General features: G+C 43.6%; 1 long non-coding RNA gene across 1 annotated transcript; it reads right to left on the bottom strand.

Annotated features, from left to right (window-relative positions):
• Positions 1-13,485: 13,485 nt before the first annotated feature.
• LOC131487176 (uncharacterized) lies at positions 13,486-18,023 on the bottom strand. The gene is made up of 3 exons (XR_009249649.1): positions 17,314-18,023; positions 16,332-16,445; positions 13,486-15,034 (listed from the first exon to the last, which is right to left on the bottom strand). It is a non-coding gene; the product is annotated as an uncharacterized LOC131487176 (long non-coding RNA).
• Positions 18,024-18,063: the final 40 nt, after the last annotated feature.

Here is an 18,063-nt window from a genome sequence, read left to right as displayed (position 1 = left end):
ACAGGTCAGAGCCTGAAGCCTGCTTCAGATTCTGTGTCTCCCTCTCTCTCTGCCCCTCCTCCGCTCACACTCTGTCTCCCTCTCTCTCAAAAATAAATAAACATAAAAAATACTTTAAAAAATAAAGTTAATTTCTGCTGATTCCTTTTACTTTTTAAAATGTGATTACTAGAATCTTCTAAATTATAAGTTTGGTTTATGTGTTGGATTTCTACGAGGCAGAGCTGAGCTAGACTATAGACTACTTACTGACTGAGAGATCATCGAATATATGCCAGACTTCGCTTTCTGTAAGATGTACAAGCTCTAGGGGTGCCTGGATGGCTCAGTCGGTAAAGAGTCCAACTTTAGCTCAGGTCATAATATCATAGTTTGTAAGTTCAACCCCCGCGTCGGGCTCTGTGCTGACAGCTGAGAGCCTGGAGCCTGCTTAGGATTCTGTGTCTCCCTCTCTCTCTGCCCCTCCCCAGCTCACGCTCTGTCTCTCTTTCTTTCTCAAAAATAAATAAACATTTAAAAAAAAAATAAAAGATGTACAAGCTCTATGAGGCGCTTTCCATTTCCAGCATCTGTGATTTTATCAACTTTAAGCTACAGTTTAAGTATGAATACTTATTAAATTAAATTGCTATCATGCATTAAATTTGCATACATTGTCATTTAATATGTATGAAAATGTGTGGGAAGTGTGACAGTTCTCATTTTACAAATGAAGAAGAGAAGACATACACAAGTTAAGAGACTTGGCTAAGCTCGGCTGGCTAGAGCTAGACTAGAATCTTCCTCCTTCTCTGGTTCTTTGTGGGACTTTCCAATAGAAAACATGACTGAGAGTTAATGCAGGTGCTTGGGCTCAGTTGTCCCCAAGCGTGTATTTCCTTGTTCAGAGAAATCTTGTATCGTCAGAATCATTGTAAAGATGTATCTAAGTGACTCCTTGAAGATTGGAGAGGACACCCGGTGTCTCTCAGGTTTGGTAGATCATTGACACCCAGCAGTAAAGTGCGGGGAGACGGGGAGGTGTCTGGGGAAAGATCAAGAGCTGCTGGAGGTTAATTGTTCACCAGCTTCAGAAGGTCCGGTTGGGAGGCAAGCTGGGGGAAGTGACACATTGACCAGTTCTGATTGAGATGCAGGAATGTGTCAGGGAGGCGCGGAAAGGTCAGTGGGAGCAGTGGGCACCTGAGACAGCTCCCATGGGCAAAATTCCTCTCCCGGAGACTGGACAGGAAGAGGGAATGTGTTCAGAAGCAGGGAAAGGGGCCTCTGGCCTCAATTGCTCTTATTTTGCCAGCTCCTACAGCCATTTCCAAGGTCTGCTGTAGAAAAAAAAGCATCACTGGGTCACGTTTGACTTTTTCAACTCCCCAAACTCCATTCAGTTTTGGAGAACTGGGACCAAGTAGGGAGGGGTAGAAAAACAAAGATGAATAAATAAGATAATGCTCTTGCCTTGAAGCCAAACTGGAAAATGCAATCACTGGGCCTGAGGACTCCAGGACTGGGTTCAAGTGTTGGCTAGACCTGCAGGGTAATCCTGGACAATTGAGTTACCCTCTGAGTCTCAGTTTTCACAGTTGGAGAAGAAAAGTAATAAAAGTGACCTCCAAGCATTGTCATAGTAATTACATGATAATGAGAAAGTTCCTACCTCCTAGTTCAATGGATGTTGAGCTGAGGAGTAGGAAAGACAATACTGTTGTTTAAAATGGTCCAATTCCCTTCCCTCTGTGATCTGGCCCCAGCTCAGCCCCCAGCTCCTGCCCACAACCCCCTCTGTCTCCCCCCTCCCCCTACTCATCCTTAGCAGCTTCTGATCTGTGACACTTTTAGATCCAACAACCTGGACCCTGAAGCTCAGTGTTTCATTCTTTAGTGTTTTCTGTGGACTTTCAATCAATCAAGGGAATTGATCCCTCAAAGACCTTCCTTCAGCCCAACCCACCGAGGTACCCCTGTCCTCTCCTGGGGTTAGCCTTAGTCCACAGGGGCTGTGCTTGATCCCCACAGACATCACTTGACAAGGAGCACCTTGCATTTCTCTCAGTTCTTCTTAAAACATAAAACAAAGTTTGCTGGCTGGCTGCCCCATTTCTGTTATATAGACCAAGATTAAATTTCTCTTGCACTAGTTTGCAGAGCTAGATGCTGGACTGAAAAGTAATATACATTTTCTCTTGGCAGGGAATCACCCAAGTGGGAATTGCCTTGAAAAATCACTGTTTAACTGAGCTTGCGGGGGGTGGGGGAGTATACACACATATATACATGCATGCCCTGGCCAGGTTGATAAACTGCTTCTCATTCATCAATAAGCTCCAGAAGTTGAAAATCAAGAGCCAGGAAAAGGGGGTTATGATATGACAACTTTAATGGTAACAGGATTGTCATGATTTTAAATTTTACATTTTAAATTTGATTCTGAGAGGGAGGGAGGCAAACCATAAGAGACTCTTAAATACAGAGAACAAACCAAGGGTGAATGAGGCGGTGAGGGAGAGGGGAAGTGGGCGATGGGCACTGAGGAGGGCACTTGTTGGGATGAGCACTGGGTGTTGCATGTAAACCATGAACCATAGGAATCTACCCCCCAAACCAAGAGCACACTGTACACACTGTATGTTAGCCAATTTGACATTAAATTATATTTAAAAAAATAAAATACAATAAAAAAATTGATTCTGAATTCCAGGCAAAAACAGAAACATAATTGAGCAGAAACATAATTGAGCTTTTATTATCAGAAAGGAGGATCCTCTTGACCCTTCATGGCAATAGTGAAAATACTAACTCTTACCTACCGTTTCCTCACTGAGCATTCATTATGTGCCAGGAATACATTTAGCACCTACAACAACCATGCAAATTAAGTTTTTCTCTTATGGTTGAAGAAATTCAGATTCACAGAGGTGATGACTTCTGTGAGTCTTCTCAGCTAGTAAGTGTTGGAGCCTGAATCGCTACCCAAGTATATCTGGCCCCAGCTCCCGTACTGTTGTCCCAGCATATGACACACATGTCTTCGACAATGTTTTCATTGCAAAAAGACTACTTTGCATGGCTGTTTGACCTTCAACTAGAAATTTCAAGACTTTGGGGTGTTTTTGGTGTCATGTTCAAAGCAGGAATGAATTGACTGATGGGAGGCTTAAAACTTTGGCCCCATACCTCCCCTGCCTATATCTGTATCTGCATCTATATCTGTAAAACTAAACATACATGAGTGCACTGTGTTGGGTGCAACTTCACAAGAATTGTGTGACTTAGAATCCTTATCAGTAACAGCACTCACATGAAAGAATTTAAATAAAGGGTGAGTATAAAGAATGTGCTGTATCTGAGAGAATTTAAGGGCAAGAAGTGTGGCCGGGCTCCATAAGGGAAACTACAGGCAGAAGCTGGGAAATCAGAACACAGACAACTGGAGCTACTTCTCTAGGAGGTGTTATCTCTTAGCCTGGCTATCTCTCTGAACCTCCGTGTTAGGGTGACCTTCATTGTTTTCAAGTACAAGGACATCATTAAGGTTACTCTTCCAGCCTTTGATCAGTGAAATTAGGTAAAGAACCAGGCACCCAAAGCTCAACCCTTCTCCTCCCTTTCTTCTTTGAAAGCCCCCAGAAACCCCCCAGTCTCCCTTCCTTCATCTACCTGGCTATTTAGGGCTGCCTACAAAAAGTCTCTCTCACTGTGGGGTTCAGCAATGCCACACTAAGCTATGTCCGCAAAAAGCTGATGTATTGCTCTTTCTTTGTCCATCCTTCAGTTGGCTGTGAAGTAAGGCAAAGAAAGGGGAGACCACCTAGAGGGTCTTCTCAAACTCCACATGTAGTCAAACACAGGGCTAACCAGTCAGTGTCTCATCCCACTTCCCAGACCAAGAGTTAGCAGCACCTCTGTGTTCTTTGCCCAAGTGCCTCTGAGATTCTGACTGATCTAATTTGGGCCAGTCCACCTGGGGTCCAGTCAGTCCTGCCAGGTTCCTGGAGTCACCAGGTACAAAGAGGGAGGAGAGTCACCGGAGGAAGAGTATCAGGCTGAGCAGAAGCCTCCAGGTTCCTATTAGAGGTGGGGATTGTCATCTCCTTTTCCACAACAGGAAATTGTACCTTAGGAGAGGACAGTCTCACAGCTACTATCAGAGCTGAGATTCCTGCCCAAGTCTGATGGACTCTTGTGTTCTTAACCCAACACAGAGTAGTGAGGCCCCAGAAGCTGGCCTGGAGCTTGGTGTTCTCTAGTTGGCGTTAAAGACAATACCTGGCATCATATGTAAATATTATCTCAACAGTAACATTGAGAGCAAGGCAGAGCTAAGATTTTACCTTCCTCTTTCCAGTGGCATCTCCTTTTCCTCTTTCTGGACTGGCCTAGAAATGTGGGGCTGCACAGACTGATAGAAAGCAGACTGTATCTCATGCACAAAGTCTCCACTTAGAAGCTATGTGTCCTAAATCACTCCACTTTAAGCTCTTTGATCATCATTCATTTCTTCATCTCTTTAACAAATATACATATTAGTATATAATGCATATGTGTATTATATGTTAATAATAAGACATACATATATATAGCATATGATACATCCCATTATATGTAACTATATAATATAGATGTTTACTATTGTATCAATAAATGTATTGGATATCTACCATATCTCAGGCACTATGCTAAATAATCAAAAATGCAACAAATCCTACTAGATGCTTAACTGCTTAAGTAAGAGATGCAAAGTAAAACTAACTCTGCTGAGATAATATTTTTCTGCTCTCAGATTGCCAAACATCCTCAAATGTTCTGCAACACATATGGGTGAGGCCAAGGGGAAACATTTACGCTGATACATTGTGGGTGGGAATATAAGTGGCACAACCCCATGCCAAAATTTGTTAAAATACAAACTCATACACTCTTTGGACCAGCAATTTGTTTCTGAAAAATTGTCCTTCAGATGTTCTCTCACACATAAAAAGTAACATATGCATATGATTGTTACCATTGCTGCCTCGTTGGTAATAGCAAAAGATTAGAAATGACTTCACTGGCCATCATGGTGGGCTTGGATCAGCCATAGGGTGAAACACGGAGTGTCAGTGACAGAAGATGAGGAAACTCTCTAAGTGCTGAAATGGAAAGTTGCCAAGACATATTGGTTAAGTGGGAAAAGCAAAGTGTGGGATAGGGTGGAGAGTGTACAAATGTAATGCTCATGATGGCACAGTAATACAAATAATGTGGCCGTGTAGAGTAATACTAATTGTAGTATAGCAATACAAATAGGATTAGTAATGGTTAAATGCTAGTATGATAAAATGATAGTAATAGTAATTAGTATAGTGTGTGTGTGTGTTTGTGTGTGTAAAATCTTGTATAGGCATTTTAAGAACATCTCTGGAAAGATTTTTAAAACCAATATAAGGGTTTTGGGCTTTAAAAAATATGTAAGTGCGGGCTATCTGGGTAGCTCAGTCGGTTAAGCGGCCGACTCTTGATTTTGACTCAGGTCACCATCTCACAGTTCATGAGTTCGAGCCCCACATTGGGCTCTGCACTGACAGTGCAGAGCCTATTTGGGATTCACTCTCTCTCTCCTACTCTCTCTGTTCCTCTCCCACTGTGCTCTCTCTCTCTCTCAAAATAAATAAACTTAAAAATATATAGGTAGGAACCCAGGCAAATGAGAAAAGGGGTGAGAATAAAACTTTTCACTGAATATCTTTTGAGAACATTTGAACATCATGAATGTGTTACCCATTCAAAAATTGAAATAAATACACACAATTTAAAAATAACAGCAGTGCATTGATGCTAAGCAAGAGGCCAGGGCACCACAGGAGCAGGTGATGGGGTACCTGACATTAGTCTGCAGAGGAAATCCCTGAGGAAGTAACTTTTAAATTGAAACTTGAAGGATAAATAGGCAAAGGGGCAAATGAGTGAATGAGGGCTGTCCAGGGAAAAGGATCCCGCATGCAATAGCCCCCGGGAGGGAAAGAGCTTCATAGTCAAGGAACAGAAACTATCACGAGCAGCTGCAATGCAGACGCAAGGCGGTAGGGAGATGGGGAAGCGGTAGCTAAATACAAAGCGAGGGGCCAAAGTATGCAAGCTATGTTAAAAAATTTGGACTTTATCCGAAGGGCAGTGGGAAGCCATTGAAAGAGTTTAAGCAGGAAAGTGATGGGATCAAGGTTATGTTTTGAATAGATTGCTTTGGAACCTCTGAGGAGAAATGATTGGGGGAAGCAAAAGTGGATGTTGACAACTCATATATCTGAGAAACCGCTCTGGAGCACTATCTGGTGGTTTCGTATAAAGTTAAACATACACCTACCCTCTGACCTGGCAATTTCATTCTTAGGTATTTATCCAAGTTAAATGAAAACATATGTTCACAAGAGCATTTGCACAAGAATTTTTATAGCAGCCGTATTTGTGAGAGCAAAAATTATTTCCCCCAAACCCTACAAATTTTTATCAAAAGATGAGTTTATAAGCAAATTGTACAATTATACAATGGAATACCACTCATCAATATGAAGGAAGGGACGCCTGATACACACAACATGAATGATTCTTAAATCCATGAAAAAGAAAGACACAGAAATGCATATACTGTATGATTCTATTGACATGAAATGAAATCCATGTACAGAAAAAATCGTCTATAGTGGTAGAAATCAAAAAGTAGCTGCCTGGAGGGAGAGGGAAATTGGTGAAATGAGGGAATGCTCTGGGGCGGTGGAAATGTTTTGTATCTTGTACATGGCAGTTACACAGTGTGTTCAACTGTCAAAACTCATGAAAGTGAACAACTGACACTATGCTTTTCATTGTTAAGTATAGCCCAGTAATAAAAAAAAAAAAAAAAAAAAAAAGGAAGAATGAAATAGTGGTCATTGAGAAAGGTAGGAGGTGTTTCTAATAATCCAGGAGAAAAGTCATGCTTGCCTGGTACCCTACGGTGGGGAACAAGTAAAATAATGTATAGGAGAAGGCAAACTACAAAGTCCATGCAAACCATAAGGTTGTATACAAGCTGTCAAGCCCTGTGCAAAAGTGAAGATTTAGTCAAACCTAACCCATAGCAAATTCTGGGGGTGAATGTGGGACATCTGAGTGCCTGAGACAGTCCTGTGTATTTGCAGTGAAGGATTGGGGGCTGTTAATCATGATCTTTCTTGTTGGTTTGTCACCATGTGGCAGGAAATGGATCCAGTGGCCGCTGAGATGCATCAGAACGCTTGATCTTGAGGCAAAAATAAAGCTGTGGTGGGGTGCCTGGCTGGCTCGGTCAGTGGCTCCTGTGACTCTTGATCCCAGGGTTGTATGTTCAAGCCCCACCCACGATGGGTGTAGAGATTACTTAAAAATACAATCTTTAAAAAAATTTTGTAAATAATGAAGGTGAGTGGGGAGCCGGAGCTGCCTTTGCCAGGCATAGTTTTCTACTAAAAACTGGGCTTTCCAAACAACAACAACAAAAATGCATTTAGCTCCTGGGCTTGACTCTTGAATTTATTTATTTATTTTTTTTAATGATTAGGGTTTGAAGGATACAGAGAAAAGGAAGCAGGCTGTCAGTTCCTGAGGCAGGGGCCATAATGATCAGTGACATGGCCACCCAGTGTTCAGGAGAATTTGCTGGGAGCTGACGGCGTGTGGGAAATCCACGTGGGCTGCGTGAAGCATCTGCCTCTGAGTGCAGACAGGTTTAGGGAAACAGCTGTGTGGACACCAGTCAAAGCCATCATAAGAGTTGGTTCCTCACCATCTAACTGAACACAACTTTTTAATGTGCTTTTGCTCAATGTTAATAAATCCCTAATTATTTGCTTGCATTTTACGTTATTTTTCTCCCCCCGAAAGCACTCTGAGTGAGCAGACACAGCTGGGTCCTCCCCAGCCACACAAAGGGATGCTAAACACCCTGCACTGTACCTGAGCACTTTGTCCATGAAGAGACACTCTTGCACAAGTCGGGGCCTTAGATTCCGTGACCTAATGATCCTCTTCAGCGCTGCATTGGACATTTGCCATATTTTTATTATCTAGTGTCTGTCACTGAATCCCCCTCTCTTTCTAAAGATTGACTTCTGTTGTACTTTCTCCTGGTGTGAGGTAGGACCTATCTTTCACATCGAAAATAAGATCGGGGTGCCTGGGTGGCTCAATCAGTTGAGCATGCGGCTCTTTGTTTTGACTCAGGTCATGATCTCGTGGTTTGTGGGGTCAAGCCCGGTGCTGGGCTCTCTGCTGTCAACGCGGAGCCTGCTTGGGATTCTCTCTCTGCTCCTCCTGCACGTGTACACGCTCTCTCTCTCTAAATAAATTTAAAAACTTAAAAAAAAAAAGTAGACAGGATCTGTCTCTCTCTCTCTGTCTCTCTGTCCCTGTCTCTCTCTCTGTCTCTCTCTCTGTCTCTCTCTCTCTCTCTCACACACACACACACACACACACACATACACACACACACACACGCCCTTGGCCTGGCCAAATCTGATGGTGGGCAACTGACTTAGGCTTAGCCCACCCAGTGGTCTACCCTTGAACTGGGAGCCTCAGGGGAGCAATACAAGAACATGGATGTGGTTGGTGGTTATCCATGGAGACAGCTGGAAGTCATTTGTTCAAAAGTAGCAGAACTGGCATGCTGACCAAATACTCCTGCCAAGACACCATTACTGTGACTCCTTTGGCCTTGCCCGCTGACTTTCCACTTCTGGATTGGAAAACTGAGTCCCTGGACTTAAAATGACATGTCTGTGTTCACACAATAAATTATCATCCAAGCCAAAACTCAAACCCAGATTTCTCACTGTACCCCCTTGCTTCCTGCCCAGCACTAGAATCTCCCTTAATATTACCCATTTCTATCCTCCAATACTTCTTTTAATAAATTCCCTTCTATGTAAGTTTTCTAGAGTCTTTTCATTGCTGACATCCAAGACAGATACACAATCATAAAATAGTGGTTTCATTTCCCATCTCAAGCCTTCATAGAAATGCAGACACTCAGATCCAAGGCTTTACTTTGGGGGCACTAGAAAGACACTTGAATAAATGGGAGAGGGGGTAGGGAGAGAAGAAAGAAATAGAGGACAGGAGAAGGGAAAGAACCACACATTTTCCATCCTAGGACTGAGGGTATATAGCGAGGGTCAGCAGAGGCTCCAACATTTGCCAGCAGCTGTGCTAAGCACAGCCCTCGTGGTAACAGCACAGAGAGGGAGGTGCTTCCACATCCCAAGTGGAAAGAGTGAGGTTGGGTGAGGCTGAGAAACTCGACCGTGGTCACACAGCACGTGATGGCAGAGCCAGCATCTGAACCAGATGGGACTGCTAACCAGATCTGCCCTTTCCACATTAGAAAGTGTGTTGAATGATGGTGAATAAACATGTGCCTTTTTCTTTTTATAGTATGATCTCCATGAGTGGTATCCATGATGTGGAATGAGTTTGTAATGATGTGACAAGATCATTGGATTCGGTATTCATTTATCTTAAAAACACGAGGTAGAAAACTTTACTGAGCCCATGAGAAGCTGAGCTGCAGGCGCACTGAAGCCTGTTTTGATTTAAATGGAATGGATCTAGCTCGAGTGTAAATTCGAGACTGTGTTTGCTTGTCTCACACTCTATTTTTTCAAATTACTTTCGCATGGTTTATTTTATCTGCTTCCCCCCACTTCTGGATGAGAAAACTGAGGCCCAGGACTTGAAATAATGTGTCCGTGCTCACACAACAAATTGGCATTCAGGGAAAACTCAAACCCAGACCCTCTCACTGTACCCCCCCCCCAGCCCCCTCCTGCCCCACACAAGAATGATTACATACCAGTTGGGCTTGACAAAGGAATTTGCATTGACTCATTCCGATGATTTGATTTACCCTCCTGGGATCACGCAGGTAAACATTAGTCCCTCATCTCTCTCCAAGTATATGCAGTCTGTCTCTGTCCATTTCTTCACCTTCTCCCTGCCTCCCACCTCTCCTCCCTCCTCCCTTTCTCTGTTCCTCTCCTTTCCTTCTCTTCTTTCCCCTCTTCCTCTCCTCCCACAAACACATTTGTTTTTTCCTGCAGTAGGGATGGTGTCATGTTGATGGGGTGGGTGAAATGAGGAGTGTCTTTTAAGTCCCTGGAAGCAGAATATTTTCTTATGGATTTTTATTGTTTGGATTGTTTTGCTAGACTAATGAAAAAAGACTCTGAGGTCCCCTTATCTCAGGCCAACCAGAGGATGCCTTCAAGGTTTTGTTTTTGTTTCCAAGCTGGTTCCTTACAAATGCATCCAGAAGGTCACTCTCAGGTCCCCCAGATAGGAGCAGGTAATCAATCACATCCAGGACATCAGCATCACAGAAGAGAATCTCATGAATGGGAGCACTTGGGGAAGGAGAAAGCAAAGTCCCAGAATAGTGAGCTGCCCCAGAATAGTGAGCTCAGTGAAGGTGATCTGATGGATTGCTTTCTCCAGAAGTTTCCTGGGAGAGTCTCAAGCATATTCTAGTTCCAGTGGCTATTCTTCCCCTCTGATTTTTTACTCCAAATAAATAAATAAATATGTACTTGTATAAAAGGCTCAAGCATTTGCCAGGTAATCTGATAATTGCAACTTGGCAAGCAGTAAAGACTGTGTCTAATAGCTCCAAGGACTGGGGCCACATGGGGCCCCTAGGCAATCCCTTCAAAACAAACAGAGGGGGCTTCAGTGTTAGCTTTGCCATGGACAGTCTCTGGGAGCTTTGGCAACTCACTTCACTTCTCTGGGCCTCACTTCCTCAATTATAAAATGATGTAATGAACTAGTTTATTCTCTCAACAAATACTTATTAAACATCTACTTCGTGACAGGCCTTGTGCTAGGAATTGAAAATACTTGTTAAAAGATAGATGGACCCCTGGTCTCAAGTGGCCTCTAAGTTTAAAGGGGGAAACTATACTAATAAAGGAAGATTAATAATAATAATACAGTATTTTTAAGTGTTCTACAGGTACTATGTGCTAATGCAATGGAAGGGCAAAGGTGGAAGCAACTTGACCCAGCTCTAAAAGTCTGTGTGTATGTCTTTCTTATTTGTTTCATTTTGATCTGCCTTTCACACTAATGCATTTTATTCTTTCTTGACTTAGTTACTTTCAAATAATTTTTGTTATTATAAACCATTACCAATTACTGCATTACATACTGTTTAATTGCCTCAACAATTGTACAAGTTAGATATTATGATCACCATTTGGGGTATTTTATTTTTTAAAAATGTTTTATTTATTTTTGAGAGAACGCAAGCAAGGTAGAGGCAAAGAGAGAAGGAGACAGAGGTGCTGAAGTGGGCTCTGTCTGCAATGACAGCAGCGAGCTCGATGTGGTGCTTGAACTCATGAACTGAGAGAGCGTGACTTGAGTGGGAAGTTGGATGCTCAACTGAGACACCCAGGTGCCCCACCATTTTGGATATTTTATATATAAGAATAGTGAAGCTCAGAAAGGTTAAGTAACCTACTCAAGCTCACACAGCTAGGAAGTTACAGAACGGGGATATGAACCCCCAACTGTCAAATTCAAGGCTTATGTTTTTTCCACTATGTGGTACTGTTTCAGGTATATGCAGCAACTCAGCATATTTTGTGAAAACAAGTGTGAAGTAAAAATATGGGGTCTTTTGTTCAGAAATTATTAAGAATTCCAAGACAGTAACAGTAGAGCATTAAATAAAGCACGGGGCCCTGAACACCTGTTCAGGTCACATACCCATGAGGTCTGCCCTGCCAGCCACAATTTACTTTGCAGATGGAATCTCCTATCAAGGAGCCAAAGTATCATAGGAATTGGCAGGCCCAGACCACAGTGACAGAATTTTTTAGTGGTCAGGCTTCTTGTGCATGTTTCCTGATGTTACCCAGAGGGATCAGCCTGGATCACTTGGGCAGAACTTGGGGCTCTGGGCAGTTGCTTTCACAGAGAAGGAAAATATTATATGTGGGGAAATACAGATAATCTTGGGCTGGCAAGGGTTCTGGCCACACCCTTGCCTTACATTTAGAACCTGACTAGGGGGACATTAATGTAGCACAAATGGAACACAGCCAAGCCTCTTAGCCTCTCTTTTTAAACTGTGGATCAGACCTGCAGGTGTACTCTAGTGAAGAGCAGTGGGTAAAAAACAACAGGGCTTGGCATATGCTGGCTTATAAGCCTCTCTCCTGAAGCACTCAAGGTGTCAGCTCCCATTGACCCTGTAGACATCATGATTGCCCTTTTGGTTAGCAATTCTTAATCAGTGGTATTTAAACTTTTGAAATCATAGGCCCATCTATGAAGATATGGAACATCTCCCCAGAAAAAGGACACGTGTACATAAGTATTTTGTATACAGTTATAGACTCCCTGCACAGACCCCAAATTTTTAGATCATAGCTTCCCCAGTTATAGAACCTACAGTATTGGGCCCAGGCAGGAATTTAGAGATTATTTTTGTGAAGCCATCTTACTGCTCAGAGGGGGTGAAGGTTGAGGTCATTTGGGATAATAAAAGGTTCCGTACATGTTCAAAGACTCGCTTCCCTGATTGTCAACTCTTCCTTGAATTTGTTGCCCCACACCTAATGTGCTCCTTTCAAAACAATGTAGCCAAGTGGGACAAGCTAACACCACAAATGGCTGATGTAAAGGACGTTAGGTATAAGAACAGTCCGTGTCCTTGAGAAGCTTGTAGACATCTGGGGGAGAGACACATATAAACAACAGAATGTACTAGAACATGTGCAGTTACAGATATTTGAGCTAGGTTGAGAGACGACAGACAGAAGGGCATTATCAGCTCTGTTTGGTTGGATCACAAAAGCCTCCTGGGAAAGAAGACTCCCGCAACAGGATCTTGAAGAATGGGCCCAGGGTCGTGCAGGGAAAGAGCCTTCTGGCCGAGGGAACCGGCATGTACAAAGCAAGAAGGATGAGGCAGGCAGCTTGGGGTATATAGGAAGCTGGGCGTGGGTGGGTGGGATTGACTAGAATGTAGGCTATTATTGAGGAAGAGGTGGGAGGTGATGCTGGAAGGGGCCGGATTCTGGGGGCCTTGGACCTACAGAGGAATATCAGTCTGAGTGATGGATGAAGGGGTCTCTTCTTGGGGATGCTGCAAGGAGGGCAGATATCCATCTGTTCCACATGGACTTCTGCTGGGCGGGGGTGGGGTAGAGATGGCAGACAAGCGGCCTCTCTCAGATCCCTATCACCTCTCTCTTTAAAAATCGACTGATGGGGCGCCTGGGTGGCTCAGTCGGTTGAGCGCCGACTTCGGCTCAGGTCACGATCTCGCGGTCCGTGAGTTCGAGCCCCGCATTGGGCCCCTGTGCTGACAGCTCAGAGCCCGGAGCCTGTTTCGATTCTGTGTCTCCCTCTCTCTGACTCTCCCCCATTCATGCTCTGTCTCTCTCTGTCTCAAAAATAAATAAACGTTAAAAAAAAAAATCGACTGCTGCCAAACACTAGAGAACATAAGAAGGGCCCTGTAAAGCATTCATGAATGATGAGAAGCCAGCCTAAAATACATCTCTAAGATGCCCCTGAGATTTATTCACCAGACAAGTACCATTCTTCTCCACTAAAAGAAGGCTAAATGGGAGGAGGCCTGCTCACAAATAGAGAAAATATTTTCATTTAAAAAATTTAAAAACTTAAAAGCCTGACCCCAGCTTGACATATTGATGTGTTTCCTCTGCAAAGTCTCACATTTTTTTATTCATTCTTCCAACTGAACCAGTTTAGCCGTAGGCAGTGGGCTGCCTCTGAAGAATTACTAATCAAGAGAAGAGAACATCTCCAGAAATGCATAACTGTTGCTGTTTCCATGTCACTACTTCTCAGGATTCCCGGGCAGCACAGGCTGAGAAGGAGTGTGTTTTCTCCCAAGGAAATGCAGAAACAAGAAAATCCTAACTTCTGGGCCACTCTATGCAGTCGATATTCTGCCCTGAAGATGTTCTTCCCCTCTTCACCACGAGGTGTCACGAGAACCCTGTTTTAAAAGAAACAAAGCCTCCAAATTGGGGACCTAAAGCAAACAATTCCCCCTAGCGTTCAGATTTTTCAGTAAAAAATATTTTTAACAAGAATACAGACTGCCAACTGTTCAGAACTTATCTCTTGAATAGCTACACAATGGTTATAATTCCTCAGAGTACCTGTCAGTGAGATGGTTCCTACAGGATCACAACAGTTTTGTAGAAATATCCAATGGTAAATGCACATCGTGCAGGAAATTCCATTGCATTTACACGATTTATTTAATAAAAAATAATCTCTGCGATTATTTGCATTTATTTCTGAAGGAGGATGTTTTTCCTTCCTCAGAATAAGTTCAGGAAATGGGTGAAGTGTTCAGGAAGTTAGCTAAATGCTGATGTAAATCCAAAAGGAAGGTCTGCTGTTCAAAAAAAAAAAAAGAACCAAAAAAAGCTAGGAAGTAGTCCTCTCTTTCACTTATGGAAAATGTTATACAGAATTTCTCATTTAAAAGGAAGAGGACTAGGAAAAATGTGTGTGCCCGTGATATCTTTTCCCGTGGATCTGGTCAGGCCGTGAAGACTTTTGCCGATAACAGTTGCCCACAAAGAAAACGGTGTCAAGAAATAAAATCTAGATGGAAGATGTGACTATAATGAAGTTTGTACTAAATTAAGCCCTTACTATGGAATTTGCATCAGCTATTCTAGGGAGTGTGTTTTGATAGGAAACTCTGAGTCCAAAAGAGGTGGTGGGACCCCTTTTGGCACTACATGAACAACTAAAGGCTACCCTGTCCTCACAAGTTCCCCGTAACTTGCAGCCAGCAAGTGGTGTCACGAAGACCTGTGTACTTCCAGGGAGGGAGTCTCATTCAAGGAAGCCCAGCTGTCCAGGGCTGCTCCGTCAGTCAGCGTTGCAAATTGCTGAGGCCCTTTGGTGCCTTCGCGGTCGTTATTTCTCCATAGCGTGCAATGCAGGGAGTGTGCTGTTATCAGGTGCGCAGAGCAAACAGAAAGCTTCTGGCCTTGAAGCACCCGCAGCACAGAAAGCAAAGATTCGGCTCATTGAACAGGGCCATGGAGGACGAAACTTGTGGTGGTTTCTCTGAAAATCGCCCTTTCCTTTCCATCTCTCTGCTACCACCTTCATTCAGGCCTCCATGGTTTCTCATCCGACCTGGCCTGCTGCCTCCGGCCTGCCTGCTCTCCAGCCCACAGTCCCTGCAGCTGAGAGCTTTGTGAAACACCAACTCGATGTGAGTCCTCCTTGCCCTGCATCTGGGCCCGGGTGGCGGGAGAAGGCACAAGCTCTCAGGCCCTTGATAACTTGGCCTCAGGCCACTTTCTCTCCTGCTGCAAGAATCTCCCTCCAATTGACTGACTGCCTGCATCCCCAATGGGCAAATCTCAGCAAGGTTAATCAACACACTTACTCCTTTCACTCTGTGTAAAGGAAGAAATGGGGATGGACCTTACACTTTTTTAAACTTCTGTAGTGGGGCTCCTGGGTGGCTCAGTCAGTTAAGTGTCCAACTTCGGCTCAGGTCATGATCTCACAGCTCGTGAGTTCGAGCCCCATGTGGGGCTCTGTGCTGACAGCTCAGAGCCTGGAGCCTGTTTCAAATTCTGTGTTTCCCTCTCTCTCTACTCTCCCCCACTTGCACTCTGTCTCTCTCAAAAATAAATAAACATTAAAAAAATATATATATATGTCATATATATATATATATATATATATATATATATATATATATATATAACTCCTATAGAGTAGGGGTGCCTGGATGGCTCTCAGTTGAGTGTCCGACTTTGGCGCAAGTCATGATCTCTTGGTTTGTGAGTTTGAGCCCCACTTGGGGATCACTGACAATACTGTCAACACAGAGCTCTTCAGATCCTCTGTCCTCCTCTCTCTCTGCCCCTCCCCCTCTCGCTCATGCTTGCTCTCTGTCTCAAAAATAAGTAAACTTAAAAAAAAAAAACTTCTCTAGAATAGTCTCTTTGGATTTATAGAATTATGACATGAGAGAAGGAAGAGAACGGGGCTCAGAGGACACAAGGCAGATCCACCTGTACAACCATGGATTCAGAGTGAATATTACAAATCCACATGGCTGCTAGAAAAGATGTTCAGGTGGCAGTGGTTAGCCATTCTGATGACTCAGTGCCTTCAGCGGCACAACATGGGTAAGTTTTAGTTTTACTTTTTGTATACTGATCAGTGTGTGGTTTTGATGAGCAGACCAAATCTTAAAAGAGTGCTGGTCTCTGGGATCTGCCCCTTTCTTCTTCCTCTTCCCCCTGCCTCCCCTACACATTTACCTATTGAGACACAAGTGTCATTTTCCAGATCCAATGATGAGATGACAACAGTCTGAAAAACATTTTCCCATTGTTCTTGGGACTCAGAAGCTGTTCTTCCCACTTGAGGGACTTCTGTTAGGAAGAAATTACATAGTAAATGTGAGAGGAATGGTAGCACTGATCCTTTAGGGGCTCGGGTTAGAGCAGGAATGGGGTGCTACCATGAACTTCTGGAGGGAGACTCCGGATCTTATTTATCTCAGTGTCCCCTACAGTGCCCTCCCAAGACAGTGGCTGGGGCATGGTGGACCCTCATTCAGCTATTCAACAAATATTTACTAAGCAGTAGAAGATTTGTTTTTCCAGGTTTGGAGTTTTAAGCTTGTTAATAACAGCTGGATTCTTTCTCTGTTTTGTCATCTGCACTTTTGGACTCTGAGTTGGACCTTGTCTTTCATGGCTTTTTACAACCACTCCCTCTCTCCCTTCCCCAGCCTGGCCTGATATTCTATAAACCGTAGGCTCTCAGCAAATGTTGTTGGGGAGGAGGAGGAGGAAAAAGGAAGGGAAGAAAGACAACTTAACAATAAGCAACACAGTGGGTAGATCATTCTCAAACCCATCTTTGAGACTAGAGAATTTTCTTTGAGGCTACTGCCTGAGCATCTATCCAGAAAGTCCTACCTATGTGATGGTTCTTGTTGTTACCTTTGGTTTCTTTTCTATGCTGGTTACATTTGTCACCAAATCCCCCTCAGTTCCCCAACCTAGCAATGTAAAGCCCTGCCTCCCTCCCTTCTTCTTTCCATAGACATTCCTGAAACTTGTGCCCTCTGTCAGGCACAGTGCCAGGCCCCGAGAGCAGACAGGCAGGAGCCTTTGGGCACCCAGAGTCATCCTCAGGGATATCAGTCCAGTGGGGAGATGGACACAAGGATAGACCATTATAAACAGTGCCGTCAAGGCTCCCAGAGTTGGAAGCTCAGAGGCTTAAACTCACCCATGTATAAGGAGAAGAGTCAAGGAAGTCTTCCCAGAAGAAATGACCTAAGACTTGAGTCTTGAATGAAGAACAGACACAACCTCATTGAAGAAAGACTGAGTGGCATTGTAGACAAAGGGAAACACCTATGAAAAGGCAAAGGAGTTAGAGGCAAAGGGTGGATGAGGACAAATTGTTCTATGTGATTTATCAAGTCCATCTCCTGGCTTTATACTGATGGAACCCTCAGGCATTTTAGAAAACTTTGGTAGCCAATCGTTTCATCTCTTAAAGAAAAAGGGACTGATAACGTGGGCTCACAGGGAGATTAAGCACGTCTTTGGGTGAAAACAGGATTGGGTGCTTGTAGGAAACTACGTGGGAGGCTAATAAAAATCAGGTGACTGATGTGAAAGACAATAAATTTTCATTTTTATTCTCTTCCCGGAGTGAGATGTCGGAACTGTTTGCGTGAGGGCAGGTGAATGTGTGGCTTCTCTTAGCCTGAGAATGAGCTGAGAAAGAGGACAGGGTGACTTTGGGAATTTCAGGTGGGGCCAAGGACCATTTTGAAAGCCTTTTGGAATATACCTTTGCATGTCCCACATTTTCACAACATTTAGCGAGATGCTCTCATTCCTCCAAGCCTGCTGCACTGTGAAGGAAAATTGAGGAGAGGTTTATGCTCTTCTCCAAGTGTGGTTTGTTTCTGTTCATAGAACCTCTGAAGACAGGAAGCCAAGGCTGACCTCTTTAGTCAAGAGAGAG

This window comes from Neofelis nebulosa, chromosome 10 (genome assembly GCF_028018385.1).
Source record: "Neofelis nebulosa isolate mNeoNeb1 chromosome 10, mNeoNeb1.pri, whole genome shotgun sequence".
Lineage (NCBI taxonomy): Eukaryota > Metazoa > Chordata > Mammalia > Carnivora > Felidae > Neofelis > Neofelis nebulosa.
The sequence above is the reverse complement of the archived record's forward strand: the minus strand, read 5'-3'. Positions and strand labels throughout refer to the sequence as shown.